We start from the raw sequence: 15074 nt of genomic DNA on the forward strand, positions 1-15074 counted from the left end.
AATGAAGGAAATAATGCAAATGCTCTTCAAAGCTGCTCCAGGAATCAAACAACAGTGATTCTGCAATTTCTTAAACAGGCACAGGTAGATTCTTCTCTCAATTTATGCAAACAGGCATATTAGCTCAACACAGCAACTCTGTGGTTAAGCTTAATGCCTTGAGAGCTGTTAAAAGATGTAGTAAGTGATTAGAATACATCAAAAAGTTAAAGGCATCATGAAAATCTTGAGATCAGACCTTACTACCAGGCTTTTTTTACTCCAGCTCAAAAAGGATAAGACACCAGTGGAAAAAAATACCTAATAACACTATTTTCACAGTTTAGGTAGGTTAAAAAACAGTTTTGCCAAGAGCAATTTAAGGCTTAATTACATATATAAAAAGCTATTTTCCTCTCAGTAAAAACAGCAGTTAGTTTTTTTGTTTTTACCTTCTCTAAATACCATGTCTTTTCAGCGAAATTCTTTTAAACTGAAATATCACAAATAAATTCCCTTTTTATAAGATGGCCTCATTTTAAAAGAAAATGGATGCTATAAAATTTTACATCAAGTCAGCATGTTACCAAGCAGCTTTTCTGTGTGTTCTGAATTTGATTAATACAAGCCAAGGTCACTTCCTGAAAGATGCCTACCACTGCAGCTGCAAGCAAACTAGACTCCTCTGAGCTCAAAAGCTGGGGGATGGGAAGACACTAGAAATTTCTAACATTGTCTCCTAAAATACACTAATTACAACACTTGAGTAACATTTAGAAGTGTTTACTAGATCACCACATAAGTAACCTATTAACCAAAGTCAGTCTGTATAACCGTGTTTTCAAGCAAAAAGACTGAAAATGATGCAGCAGCATGTCTGTAATAATGAACAATTCTGAGGATCCTTTACTAAACTTTATGCAATTCCCTGGAAAATGTACACAGTTTTTACATTATGTATTTTATTATGCAGCTCATGAAGCTAATGAGAGACTGCCCTTGAATTAACAGCACATCTCAATCCTTCTGAGACTCCGAGGCTCCACCCAATCCACAGTGTCCTATTCTGACTCCATTTAGGAAAAACACGTTTGAGTTAAGCATGCAAGCTTTTTCCAGAAGTCTACAGCATGTATTATTCTAGTTTCTGAAGACTATACCTGCTGTTTACAAGATGAGCTAGAAATTAGCTGTTTTCACCTGTAATATTCAAGATATTATTATTTTTTTTTTTTTCCAAACATGCCACATTCCCATTACACATGAAGCCAAACAGCTGCAGTTTCTTCCACTTCCAGACACAAAGCTTACAGGTCATGAAAATAAGACTTGTACCAAACAAAGCAGAGCATTATTTTTGCTTTTTGTGTGCACAAATAAGAACTGTACAATCTGAAGTACCAAACAGGAGGTGGGGGGGAAGGAAAGGATTGCTGGAAAATGTTTAAAACCACACACCAACAGACATTCCCCACAAGGGCATCTGTTTGTCTAGGAAGTGGGCCCCACTGGTTTTATTTATGAACACACTCACAACTTAATATACTTCATCTTTAAAATAGCCTTGATATAGCCAACATTGCATCCAAAGTTTCATACTACAGTTAGGAGTATCTGCTCAATGAAAGTTCATTTTGACAAATTGATGTAGTAGAAGGAACAGAACATTGTTGGTTTTGGGTGGGCATCTTTGCCTGAAATAGAAAAATATACTAAAGCATATCATTACCTATGCAGGCACTGTGGTTAAGGATGCCTAACATTTTCCATCACAGAAGCCTGTTCTAATTCTTTAATGACTGTCTCACACACCCCTCAGAATTACGTTTGGTGGAAGACTTGCATAAAATTGGTTCAGACATTTAAAAACAGAGTGGATAATTATGTTGAACAAAATGCAACTTTTTATTCCATCTGAGAAGTTTTAGGAAAGAAACTGCTCAAATCTCTAAACAAGCTAAACTTCATCTTGCTGCTCTGCACAGATGGTAAGTGCCTTTAAAGTCATTGCACATGCTCAGTTGTGTTTTAAACCACTTGCCAAAATCCTCAAGTATTTTATCTAACCAAGCAAGCTTTGTTGCTGCACCACTCCTCCATGCTGACAGGACAGAACATGCTTTTTATCATTTTATTATAAAGACCAGGAGCAGCTTGCATACGAACCTGCCAGCTATGAAGCAGTTAAAGCGCCTGGCAGCCCAGTAGCTGGTGAACAGGGACATTTTTCTAGGTTATACGGCCCCACCCATTCTGAAAACAGGAGGCAGCAGCAGGATCAAGGGCTTAGCAAAGGCTGCCCCCCCATTCAGGATCCCAGCTGAAACAGCAGATGGGGGGCTCGCCCAGTAGCACTAAAAGGGGCTAGCCGATACAGAAAGCATGAAGACCAGTGGCCAAAGTGATGTCCCCATCTGCTCCGTCCAACTCCACATGCCAACCTTGCTGGCAAACGGAGCCAACATTTTTTAACGCTTTTTTTTATTCTTCCCCTTTTTTCTATTTTTTTCCATTCTTTCCATTCCTTCTTAAAGGCTTACAAAAAAGTTAAACTGAAAATATTAACATTCTGAAATCATTGAAAAAATTTTAAAATCACTGTCCAACTCAACACCTCTCCCTTTAACCCCAGTTGCACATAGATAATTAAGCACATTGCTGTGTCTACCTGGGACTGGCACCCATCGATTCAACAAAAAAACTACTATAGATTTACTTATGCCACTTGTATCACCTCCAAAGTACATTATTTCAGCAAACACAGATATAAAATGGTCTTATAATGGAGAACTCAATTCTGACAAAGACTTACATCCTAGCTTTGTCTTGCCCAGTAAAGGTACATAGTGCATTTTAATTACATACAAATTAGGATGCTTTTTTTTTTCCCATGAGGAGTAAACAAGACAAATGCAATCTTGATTATCACAGACCACAACTTCTGATTAAGACTACTCATTCACAGCAGATTTTCAACTGGCATTTAAATCACTGATTTAACTGTTGGAAATATTTACACCAGCCAATAGGGGGGTGGCAACACATGAGCTGGAAAGAAATGTAGTCCATAAATCACATCGACTTGCCGTAAGCACATTTTGCTACTCAGCAGATGCAGTACTTATGGACATTTATTCACGTGTTTCCACAGGAACTAAACTATAGAATTAATGTCAGTAAATGTATTATTTAACACTGTAAACCCCCTGATTTTAATCAAAGCTTTGGATATATTAGCATTTTAAATGTGAAGTACTGAATTTGCTTAAAAAACAACACAAGACAAAACCTGTGGTTAGTAAATCCACAGCTAAAGAGGAACAAGCACATAGAATCGTTTTCTGAAAAAGTATTTGAGTGCAGGTGGGGGAGGAGAGGAGGGGAGGCAGCTATCCATTAAGGGTTTTCAGATTACATACACACAGACTCGCACAAACCGGCTTCAATGGGAGTTAAATGCCTGATGTGTTAGGGTGCTTTTGAAAAGTCTACTCAGTATCTCTTTTCATCAGGCTATTAAATTAGTTTGTGTTTGTTTATTAATTTTAAGAAAAACAAAGAGCCACACACACATTCCCCTTGTTTTTAAAATTTGATCTTGTTACCCTCTAACCTAAAAATAATGGAAGTATGTTAATCAAGTTTCTTGACTTTTTGGCATAACTGGACCCTCAAATATAAAGAGGCACTACAAAATCAGAGAATGAAAACAAAGGAAGTTACTGAAGAAATGATGTCAAAATAGTTTAGTTTTCCATGCACGGTATCAGTGCTTACGTACTATTTTTGCTTCATTGTAGGGAGTGAGAAGAGCTACTTAATGCAAAAGGGACCTTTCTAAAACACAATTTGACCTTGAAATATGGAGGAATTCCTAGCTCAATGCTGTAATTAACATCTCTGAATAAATTTGAGTGTACACAGACAGTATATTTGGTACAACAGCAAAAGGCCTTCATTTAGTTCAATGCTAATGCTTAGCATGCAGTGTTTGAAGTGACAGTTATGTGTCTACGGTATACCTTATCTGAGCATTTCATTAGCTAAAAATCCACTTTCCTCCACTTGTTTTCAAGTATCTTCCTGTATTTCACTGTCATACTGACTAAAGTTTAACAGACTACCTTCAACCAAACTGCCAATTAAGGACAGAACAGAATAATTCTCATATTAGAATAATTTGTTTTGCCACTGTACAGTCAGATTATCTTACTGTATTTCAAATATTACCCATCCTCTGTGTTCCAATGGTTGTAACACAAAAGCACCTGCTAAAACTTACTGAAAAAAATGAAAGCTGTAATGTGGTTTTGCATGTCACTGTTAGGCTCAAATGTTAAATTTCAGAGATCAATTGTTTACAAGTTAAGCTGAAATCGGAGTATTTCTTCAGTGCTATGCAAAATGGAAAAGAGCACCTATGTCTATGTTACAGACTAGAGCGCCACAGACTCACTACTGAGTCCTACAACAAAAGGGCAAGAGGCAGGGTTTACTACCTCCAGTAAGATAAATATCAATTTTTAAAGAGTTTGAATACCAGAATGGGTTCCAGACAACTTGTGGAATCTCTTTGCTAAGAAACCTTCCAAACTTTCGCTGAACAGGTCTCAAACAGCTCTTTGTCAGCAAGGTTTAGATTGATGCTAGCATAACATCTCTATGATTTTCAGTGAAACATTATCATGAGAGAATTATATACTGCAGCCTTTTGATAAACTGGTACCATTATAATGAGTTACTAAGACAAGGGACTGTATGATTAATTGCACTTTATCTTAATTTCAAGATACGTCACTACATTCTTTTCATTACTGTTTTAATCATAGTATATTTTATTAGTCTCACAAATCCTTTACATTTTGCATACATCCGTTAGTATTCCCATCTTTATGGGAAAGAAACTATATATTCCTGATGACAACATTAATTCCTACCATCAAGGATTTTTTTTTTCCATTTAATAGCAAAACCAGCATGTTTTTGAATACCGCTCTCAATGCCCTCTGGATTTTTTGTACTGAACTTTATATTCTTCACCAACCAGTTCCATTGCATGAAAACCTTACGCTTCTATTTTTTCTAATGTTCTCCTAAAGAAGTAAAACCTTCACTTTCATTAAAAAGAAATTGTACAATAAATCTCACTAATCTCTCCAGGATTCATACAAAAGGTATATTTATAATAGCTGCTTGCCGATTAGAAAACCAGTTATGCTCCTTAAAGTGTTTATACAAATAGCATGTCTCATACACTGATGTTTATCTGCAGAGTTCTCCAAAATAACACTGTCATCGTTAGCACAGAAATTCCAAGTAATTTTAGGAAGATTTGCAACCATTGTGGAAGTTAATACAAGAGGTCAGTGACTGCCAAAAACAGAAGAATGGATTACATCCATCTTCTTCAAGTCCCCAAAACATTTGTAATGTTTTGTTTCAGATCCAGTTGCTTCCTTGTTTATAGATAAATGACTAAATGGTTGCGTAGTTTCACAACATTAGGAAGCAGTTTAATGTATTTTTATACAGAGCACTGGAGGGACCATCAGGATAGAGTGTTTTCTGTTTTGTTTAGTGTTTTGTGTGTGTGTGTGTGTGTGTGTGTGTGTGTGTTTTTTTTTAAGATTAATACGACTACTTTTTCTTAAATGCACTGTATCTTCAGTTCCCACCCAAGAAGACCAACTGAACTGTAGCTTATGTGCAATAAAACCATGAGTTGGGGAACCATAGCTTAAGCATGTGTCTGCCAACAGGACATCCAAGACGTATCCACCATAATTTAAACAAGTCATGCTCCCTTTAGCAGACTTGCAGGTAATTTTGCACATAACCTGATGCTAAGCTTTAAAGCTAATATCCAGTCACACTCACGTACTGGGAGGTTTGTATTAGCATCTGGTGAGTGTCAAACATGGTTCGTAACCAATTAGCACCAGTCATAAATTTATGCCACAGAACTCAAATGTACCACCTATCGGGTGCAGTTTATACTGTGTGTTTTTTTTGTCAGTAAACAAAATGCCACATTGCATTTCTATGACAATACATCATGCCAACATTGCACTTAAAAGAAAGGGATGTTATGTTTATGTACATCAGTCAGAACTTTATATTCCTGTACATCATCAAATTTAGTTCTTAGCAGAAAAGTCCCTATTGTCATCTCTAGGCATGGCATAGCTTTAGTGTTTTCTATTTAAAACCCACTGAGCCTTTTTAGTGTACCTAACAATCCAGTAAGATTTAGAAATCTACAAAACCTTACCACCATTTGGGCTTCCATCAGATTCTCTAATATGGAAACGACATCATACATGCAATAACAGGATAAACATGGCATAGCATGGAGGGAACACAAAAGCATATGAAACAAAAGTAATGTAATTCCTTCTGTCTTTCAAGATATAAATGCTGTGATATAGTTGTTGTTTTTTTCCCCTCCCATTGCAGGTAGACAGACAATATGCTTAGACATATGCCTCCATCCTGTCAAGAACAAAAGTTATTTATCCCTTCTCTCCAGTGTATACTATTTACCTCATTGTGGCACCTGTCTGTAAATCATTGCTTAGGAACATTTTAATGAGCGCAGCTATCTGAAACAAAACAATCTTTTTTCTGTGCTTACTAGCCTTAGATACTACATGCACTGGGGACAGGTAATACCATACACTTCCCCAAATTTAAAGAAAGTGGAAAAGAACATATATAATCTATAAAGTATTGTAGATTATTAATACAGAACATAAGAAAATACATTTCCCTAAGGAAATTGCAATTATTTCGTCCCTTCTCCAAACCCCCTTACAATCAGTGTTTTCTGTGGATCAGTTCTTGTAACTCAAAGTAGCCCTGGACAACCAAGTCAAACAGAAGACTTACCTAGCTCAGTGTTCTCTCTCCAACAGAAGCCAGTAGGAAAGCCTAGAAAGAACAAGGTAAGCATATCACTGTTTCAGCATTCTCTCAAACTTCATAGTCTCCAGCTCAGGAATTTCCTGGTTCACAAGGACCGAGTTTCCCAGCAGCTGGATTTCTCCTCTGTGAGTATATGAATTGCTTTTTGAACCCATTAAAATCAACACAGCTGTAATATTCTGTGGCAGCAAGTTCTGCAGTTATGCTCCACACTATTTAAAAGTACCTGAATTTTATTTTTTTAATTGCCATGTGATAATAAATAGGAGAGAAATACATGAAATGGCTGAAAACCAAAACACTGTCTTCATCTTGATTTTCCATGACACTCATGGTTATTTCATATGGATCAGTCTTGTACTCTTAAGGCAAAAGATAGAAGTTCTGGTAAATTTTATTTCTCATACAAAAACTGTTCCATAGATTTGACCTTTGTCTTTCTCTGTACTTTAAGACCACTGTACTCTTTTTGGCATGGCAAATCTTCATGCAATAAGCTTTGCAAAATTGTATTATACAATATCAAAGTCTCACATCTATAAAGGAAATCATAAATTGGCAGTTAAGTCAATAAATGAATTTATATTAAGCAGAATTTAAAAAATCTATGTAGAACTAAGCTCAAACTCTGGAAATGTCTTTAATCTTGTATAACAAACTCCACATAGTGAAATCTGATCTACCACTGTTTTTATCCAGCATCTAAGTAAACAAAACAAGTTTTAGGCTTTGACGATAAAGACTTTTCAGTTGTTTTACGTCTTCAACAATATATTTAGCCTTTAGAAAATATAAGTCTTAGAAATCCCACGTTCAAGCTTGAACTTTGCATCGAATTTGCAAAGTAACATTTAGATAAGATATCCAAAATGTAAACAAAGCAATGACAGAGGCTTTATTTCATAATGTACTGTTTATTTCAATATTTTTAATCAGCGATAAACTAGCTAAACAATACACAATTCACAGTACAATCCTTGTAAAAGCTGGAAAAGATATTAAGGTTCATGTCAAGTTCAATGTGCTCTATTTTTAACTTTAGTCAAGTCCCTTCTCATTAGCAGTAACTTAATAAATAAGCTCTTATATCAAATCAACTTCCTAGCTGCAGCTAGGAATTCATGTACTTACAAAATAAAATGTTTAGCCCAACAAATAATTTGGTTACTTGGATCTAGCAAACTAACAATCTCCCATTGCCACAGTATGCCAAATAAAGGATTATTAATTGCTTAACAAAGCAGTACTTAATTGTTTGCTATTATTTTTCGTAGTCATCGTTTGCCTCACAAGCTTCATACCAAAACTTTAAGAAACAACAGAAAACTGGCCTCCCCCTTTGATGCAGCTCACAGAAAAAAAAAAAAAAAAGCAATCTTCACATTCATATAGTTTGACAGCAATGGCACAATTCATTTAGCATAACTTTTTAATAGTGAAATTTAGGACAGTGCTGTAGGACCTGCTGAAGATGCTTTTTAAAAGCATTTCACAAGGTCAAACCAACCCAGACTATTTTCATGACTGACTTATTAGGAAAGAGCCAAGTTTACATAATAGTGATCTGCAAGACAGACGATGCCTTTGAAAACAAGCCCATCCTTGAAGACACTTCTGCATTTCAAGGATGCTAACAAATAGCATCTAGCTTGTCTTTAAGAGACAACAAACTTTGAGCACTCCTGCATGCAGCAGTACCCGTATCACACAACAGTAACCCTGTTTGGAGGCCAGACTCATTCAAGAATTGATACACACTGTAAGCAAACATCAGATCTCAAAAGCACACTGACAAAACCCAACACCTGCTCAGAGGATGGTGTCGAAGTCAAATAGGATTTGTAACAATCACAATAAAAATAACCCAAACCTGGGATGTGATTAGAGCACCAAGAAGCCATTTCTCAGCTACCGATTTCTGAGTCAGATCTAGAACCACATTTAGAATAACTTTCCAGCACCACCTCTAAAAACTAAGATGATTTCAACAACCACCTCAAGACATTTCTAGCTTCACATCTGGAACCATCACCCAGAAGCAGCACACCCCTAGGACTTGGTGAGAAAACATCCAGGAGCCTTTCTAAACACACACCAACCCGTATCTAGAAGCTTTTGTAGAACAGCTTCTGAACTCCCTCCCAGGACTGATTCTGTAGTCACACCCTCAAAACACCACTCACATTGTTTCTAGGACCAGTGCCAGGCACGTCCCCAGGAACCCCTTCTGCAGCCACAGTTGTACAATTCCCCCCTCCCACCCCCTCCCCCCCAAAAAAACAAAACACTAGCTAATTTGGCCACATACAATTAGGGAAGATGCTTGTAAGAGTTAAAAAAGTGTCATTGATATTGAAGCTGCTTCACCTGTTCTGCAGAATGTGTTTACAATTTTATGTAACAAGCCTTAATGCAAATTCTGCCAGCTATGAAACAGGAGCTAAAAACTAACTGCTGGTGGCTAGCTTTGTGTTAAGTTCTTAGGCAATTACTGAATTCTACTCTATGTCCCCTCAGGTTCTTGAATATAATATTGAAATGCATGAAGACTTTCTATGCAAAGATTGAGAGAAAAGTCAGAGAAGTTTATGAAATGTCTGGTTTGGAGGCGGGGCCTGTAAGCTAGAATAAATATGCTAAAAATGCACTAATACACAAGCAGGTTAGAACAAGCCGCTTCTCAGTTGTGTTCTTTTATTTTTTGTTGTTGGGTTGGCATTTGTGACTAACCAACAGCCCTATCTACAACCTTTTTTTCAGCTGACTTAGCTAAGATCTCTAAGGGGCAATTACTTCTTATTTTGTTCCACTATTGATGCTGAGGAGCCAGCATAACTATAGAAGAGAAATATTCCATTTCATGCTCACTAACTGGCAGTGACATTTTTGTTGGTAGTGCTTTTGGTGTTGTGTTTTTTTTGTTTTGTATTGTAGGGTGGGTTTTATTTCTAACAGTACATTGATTCATTTATAAAAAAGATTACAGCGTTTGCAATGCTAGTGAAATGTCTTACTAATTTTATTTGGTGAGGAAGAAAAGCCTGGAAGTTTTGCAAGTTTTTATTATTTCAGAAAAAAACAAGTCTAGACTGGATTGGAATTACTAAATACCAAAGCTCCGTAATAGAATAAACTTTCAGGGGAGCAAATACAACTGTAAAAAAGTATCCAACCTTTTGTTTAAAGTGTTATATTAGAAAATAGAAACAACCTTGCTACTAAAAAAAAGATTTTTTAGTGGCTGAGGCAATTAGCATCACTAAACATGAAGTCTATTTTGCTTAATGCCAGCATGTATACTTAGAACAAAACATTGCCACTGTCTGCCACATTAGCACACCTGATTTTGTTAAAAGATATGAACTACTTGCACCCTCAAGAAATCTGTAACAGCTGTGGAGTATCAGACTGTTTCTCTCGTGCACATTTCTCGTAATTAAATTTGCCTGAATGTGCCTAAGGGAGCTTTGAAGTTACCTTCTATCAGCAATGTAGCCAAGATGTTGCATGAAGCAAGAACTTTGGCTAGAATCTGGATATACTTCCCATGGAACTCAGCACCTGCTACCAGACCAGATCAACAAGATAGCCATCCTGTGACACAGCTCCACAGCTTTGGGGTGCTAAGCCTGTACCTCAGACTGGAAGCATGTCCCTGGTAATTAGTAATGGAGATACCAGCCCCACAGCTCAAACAAATAGGGAACTGAGTGCAATTTCTTAGCTGCCAGTTTTGCTTATTTTGTAGTCAAAGAGTTCAGTGCTTAGATATGAAGTGCTACTTCATATCATGAGGAAATGACTTGTGTATCATGCCCTGGAAATCTCGATTATGTGGCACAAGTGAAAATTGTTTTTTTTCTTGCTAGAACCTCACACTGTAACAATAGACACACCCGTATTTTCATGCTATAATGTGTTAAAATGTGAGCAGACTGCTCACTTTGGGGAAAAAGATGCAGACAAGTAGATGTCTTACAGATTGACTTTAATAAGAGATTTTTCTTAAGCCCCTTTTACGAGTAGTTTGAATCTACAACTATCCCCCATCCCCTACTGGGGTCTAGGCTTGTTTTATTGAAGGTAAACAGAGACCACCAGGACTGTTCATCTGATACCCTTCACTCTTATGTTCTCATTCCCTCCTTAAGAGATATGCACAACTTGCTAACATGGAAACAGAAGTACCAGCTCACCTGACGTTGCTGTGTAGCGCTGGTAGTACTTCAAGCCTGGAGGTTCCCCTGAACCACTGCTACTGAACCTGCTTATATAAAAATTCCAAATTAATACAAACTCTTAAAGGTCATAAATACAAGACTTATATCTTGGTTACATTTATTAACAACAGACATCTCCAAACCCAGTTCAATCCAGTTCAAGGGAATGGCACCAAATCTAGATCCAGATCAGGCTCTAGGAAATGGCTCCTTGCATACAATTCAGGAGATGTTAACAAATACTCTGGACACAGCTCTATAAAGTACCTTACTATAAGGATATAAAAATCACTTGGGAAATAAAATCCCCCAAAGCTACAAACTAATCAGAAGGTTACAAAAAAAGTGGGGGGGATTAATAATACAGGTTCTTGAGAGGAAGCTAGAAGAACTCTAAGTCTGTTCAGCCTAAAAAGGAGGAGGAAGATTACTTTACTGTCTGAATACATTAGTAGAATGGATGTTGGGAAGAGAGAAGAGTTAAAAAAAAAAAAAAAAAAAAAAAAAAAGCTTACCGCTTTATGAAAGAGGTTTGAGATGAGATGTTAGCCATATCATCTGCTGAATGATAGCTTTGTTGCTGTCATGCTACACTACTTTAGACCAAGAAATGATGTAAGAGGAAAGAAGAAAACCAAGTTTAAATCCAAAAAGTAGGAAAAAGCACAAACAAAAAGCCACATAAAACATGGTGGCTTTTTACTCATCAGATAACTATCCAAACCAAGGAAACAGCACTTTCATTGAAATGAAATTTTAGTTTAATGGATTCAACTTTATGCACGCAGTATGAAGTCCTGCAACCTCAGACACAGAATCAGCTTCATGAAAAATTCCTTCTCTAGCCTTATCTCTGAATTTGTCTGCATTTGACTGAAAATGCTGTTAGAGTGACATTCTCAAACTATATCCAGAAGGATTTAGATGCAAGAATGAATCTGGACATCTTATAACAGAGATCCTTACATGTAAGAATTTCTGAATTCTCAGCTCAGCACAACAATTTTCACCATCTTAATTAAATTTCCACCAGTATAGGCATTTGCTTTGGTACTACAAGCTTCAGGGCTGGTCACCAATTTCTAGTCAAGTTGCTCAGGCTTCTACAGATTCCATGTAGAATTCCATTTTCTATTTTGTAAGTGTTTTGCTTTTAAATAAAACAATTTTCATGTCATTGATACTAGACCACTTCTGGCTTTCAGTTCAACCAAGCCCCACCCTACTGCAATGATTCGAAGAATCCTGAAATATCTGATGGATTGGAACACAGAATAAAGAGAACCTCCTTTCCCTCAACCCCAAAATAAACCCCTGCTTTGCCTCCCTGTTGTTGCTTTCTCAAGGCAGCAATCACATCCGGACTGATGTTTGGTGAGGATATTTTGCTTAAGCAGCAAGCACTCCAGGCTGCAACTGCTGGGTGACCTTGAGCAGCTCCTGGAAGGCAGTCGCCATGGTAACCCCACCACAACCGTACATCCTCAGCTGACAATGCCAGCCTGGTGCAACCCATCTATAATAAGGACATCTACCCTGCATTAGGGCTCACTGTTTAAGGAGGAAGTCAGGTGTTTTGTTTTTTTTTTTTGTTTGTTTGTTTTACAATTTAAAAAACCTGTGCTGTAGTAGACGCTGTATGCTCTCTGTATGAATACAAGTGACACAAGCTGTACGAGTTCACACAGTGCAGGAGTTAAATAAAGTACCCTAAAATAATGCACTAAGGAAAGTTGAAGCTACTTACTGTCTTAATCCAGAGGGTGGTCCTTGAACAAATGAGTCTGCTGAAGAGACCTTGCAATACCACATAGCTTGGAGAAAGAAGCTTGTCTTTTGTCAAATTCTCTAATACAAGTAAACTTTATAGAGCTTAATGGAGTCAAATTTGATGCGAAGTGAGAGCAAAATAGGTTATTTTTGCATGCTAGAATATTCTCAGTTCCACCTGTGCAACCCTCATCACCTTGAATAAACTTTCAAACCAACCTGGAATTAATTGTGTGGCTCCAAAAGCTTTTTCTCTACATAGTATGCTACTAGTTCCTGTGAGGTCTGGCAGAGCAGGAAGGAGTGGATGATTCCTTAAATATAAATAAAAATGAAATAGCCAGAATTGAAAAGTGCCAGTTAACAGAATGGTTCAGTAGAACCATTTCTGTTTAAAGACAAAGGATTAATGAACATATTTAAGCGGTCAGTTATAAAACTCCAGCAGTCAGATATTAAAGTTTCCTTTAAAACTAAACTGCATTTGCAAGATCGATCTCTTCCTTACACTGCAACTAGAAGAAAGGGCCAAATCAGATAAGTGTCATAATTTGTTGATGTCCAAGAGATTCTAGTATAGGTAAAACATTTGTTTTACCTATGATTAGAAACAAGAGTTAGGACTGTTCTGCCTCAGAGAAATCAGCCAGAGTCATGGATTTGCACTTATCTATCGCAAAGGAAAACATTTGTTGAATCTCCACACCAGTGGAATCACTCTGTCAGCTAAAAGTTAATTTCAGCCAGAAGTAAATATACATATTTTAAAATAGGCTTTTCAATACTCCTCTAAAGAGTATTATTGTTTTTAGTTAATTCAGTCAAGTACCTGCCCTGAAACCTGGATGAGGAGCTCCTCCATCCACAAACTGTAGCCTAAAGGAGTTAACCTATGTTTAACTTCCATGACACTCTTGATCTTTGCTTAGGAGAAGGAGAAACACAAGGGCATAGAGGCATCTCAAGGATTGCAATACTATCTGTAGAGACAAAACCCTAGTAGACAATGTGACCTGCAAAGTATTTTCAAAAAGTATTAGCAGGGTAAAGGGAATTCATGTTTGTCTTTTTTTTTTTTTTTTTTTTTTAAGATTTCAGAAGATACATAAAAAGTAGCAAGATTTTTTTTTTTTTTTTAAAAAAAAAAAAAGCTCGTGTCTATTCTAACATCAAGGGAGGAAGAGCCTGTGAAACGTGATCCACATGCCAGACCTCCACTCCAATTGCACACTTCACTAATTGAGAAGTTAATGATAAAACTTGTGTTTAGGCAAGCTTGCAGGGGAAATTCAGAAGGAATACTTGTCTTCTACACAGCATGCACTACTGTAGTGTCCTTGAGTTCAAGAAAGCCTGAATACAGAATTCTGTGGAACCAGAGAAAGTGACAACAGTACAAGTTGTCTCTAACCTTGCTCTTTTTGGTAAGACATTAAGAAGCTCCTTGAAGCATACCCAAATTTAATTTACAGCCACACAGAAAGATTTCTCATACTTCATTGTCTATTTAATACTCCATTGAAACTCTTTCAGAGATCTCATTTTATCAACTAAAAAATGATAATAGGTTATCACACATTTAATAACACATCTTTTCTTGAAGTGTCCCTTTCAAAACATAACACCTATTTTTAAAAAATGCTGATGAAAGAGTAAACCACATCCTTCTTCCCCACCCCCCAAAGTTTCACACCACTTAATTTTAACTGCTTAGACACACCTTCACTTCCATACAGTTCTTATTCTCCTTCTTTAGGAGACATCAGCACCTGTAAAATTTGTATCTTTGGATATTGTGGGTTTGTGTTTTTTTTGTTTTGTTTTTGTTTTCTTTTGTTTGTTTCTTGTTTTTAACATAGGCATTGAAATAGAGAAGTCACGCACCTGTCTGAAGCTTTTCCCCCAGTTTGGGATTCACAGAGTCTTTCAATGATACAACCTACAAGGCAGAAGCTCACACTACAGAAACTCTCAGTGAGGGCACTAACAGGATCTCCCTTCTGTCTGGCCATACATTTCTCCAAAATTGTGTCGTTGTGTTTTGCTTTGCTGACCTTACTACCTGGAGTTTTCAATCACTGAAATTTGAGCAATGTTTCCCTCTGCAGTAAGAAGGGCAGACAATATAATCACTCAGGAGAGAACAGTAGAAGTAAGAAACAAGAGATTTGGTTTTACCCT

General features: G+C 37.0%; 1 protein-coding gene across 11 annotated transcripts in view; it reads right to left on the bottom strand.

Moving 5' to 3' along the window:
- Positions 1-15074, bottom strand: part of NCOA3 (nuclear receptor coactivator 3) — an 83869-nt gene that overhangs the window by 57271 nt on the left and 11524 nt on the right. For 3 of the 11 annotated variants that reach the window (XM_027473329.3, XM_021270134.4, XM_021270132.4), the window contains exons 2-3: positions 11100-11170; positions 6868-6909 (exon numbers count right to left, since the gene is read on the bottom strand). The exons of 1 other annotated variant lie outside the window; for it this stretch is intronic. The gene's annotated coding sequence lies outside the window, so the exon portion shown is untranslated. Of the gene's footprint in view, positions 1-6867; positions 6910-11099; positions 11171-11638; positions 12819-12870; positions 13947-15074 lie in introns of those variants that run through there. 7 more of the 11 variants (XM_072026617.1, XM_013096539.5, XM_038166035.2 and 4 more) reach the window with 4 other exon arrangements.

The sequence above is a fragment of the Anas platyrhynchos genome, chromosome 21, assembly GCF_047663525.1.
Source record: "Anas platyrhynchos isolate ZD024472 breed Pekin duck chromosome 21, IASCAAS_PekinDuck_T2T, whole genome shotgun sequence".
Taxonomy (NCBI): domain Eukaryota; kingdom Metazoa; phylum Chordata; class Aves; order Anseriformes; family Anatidae; genus Anas; species Anas platyrhynchos.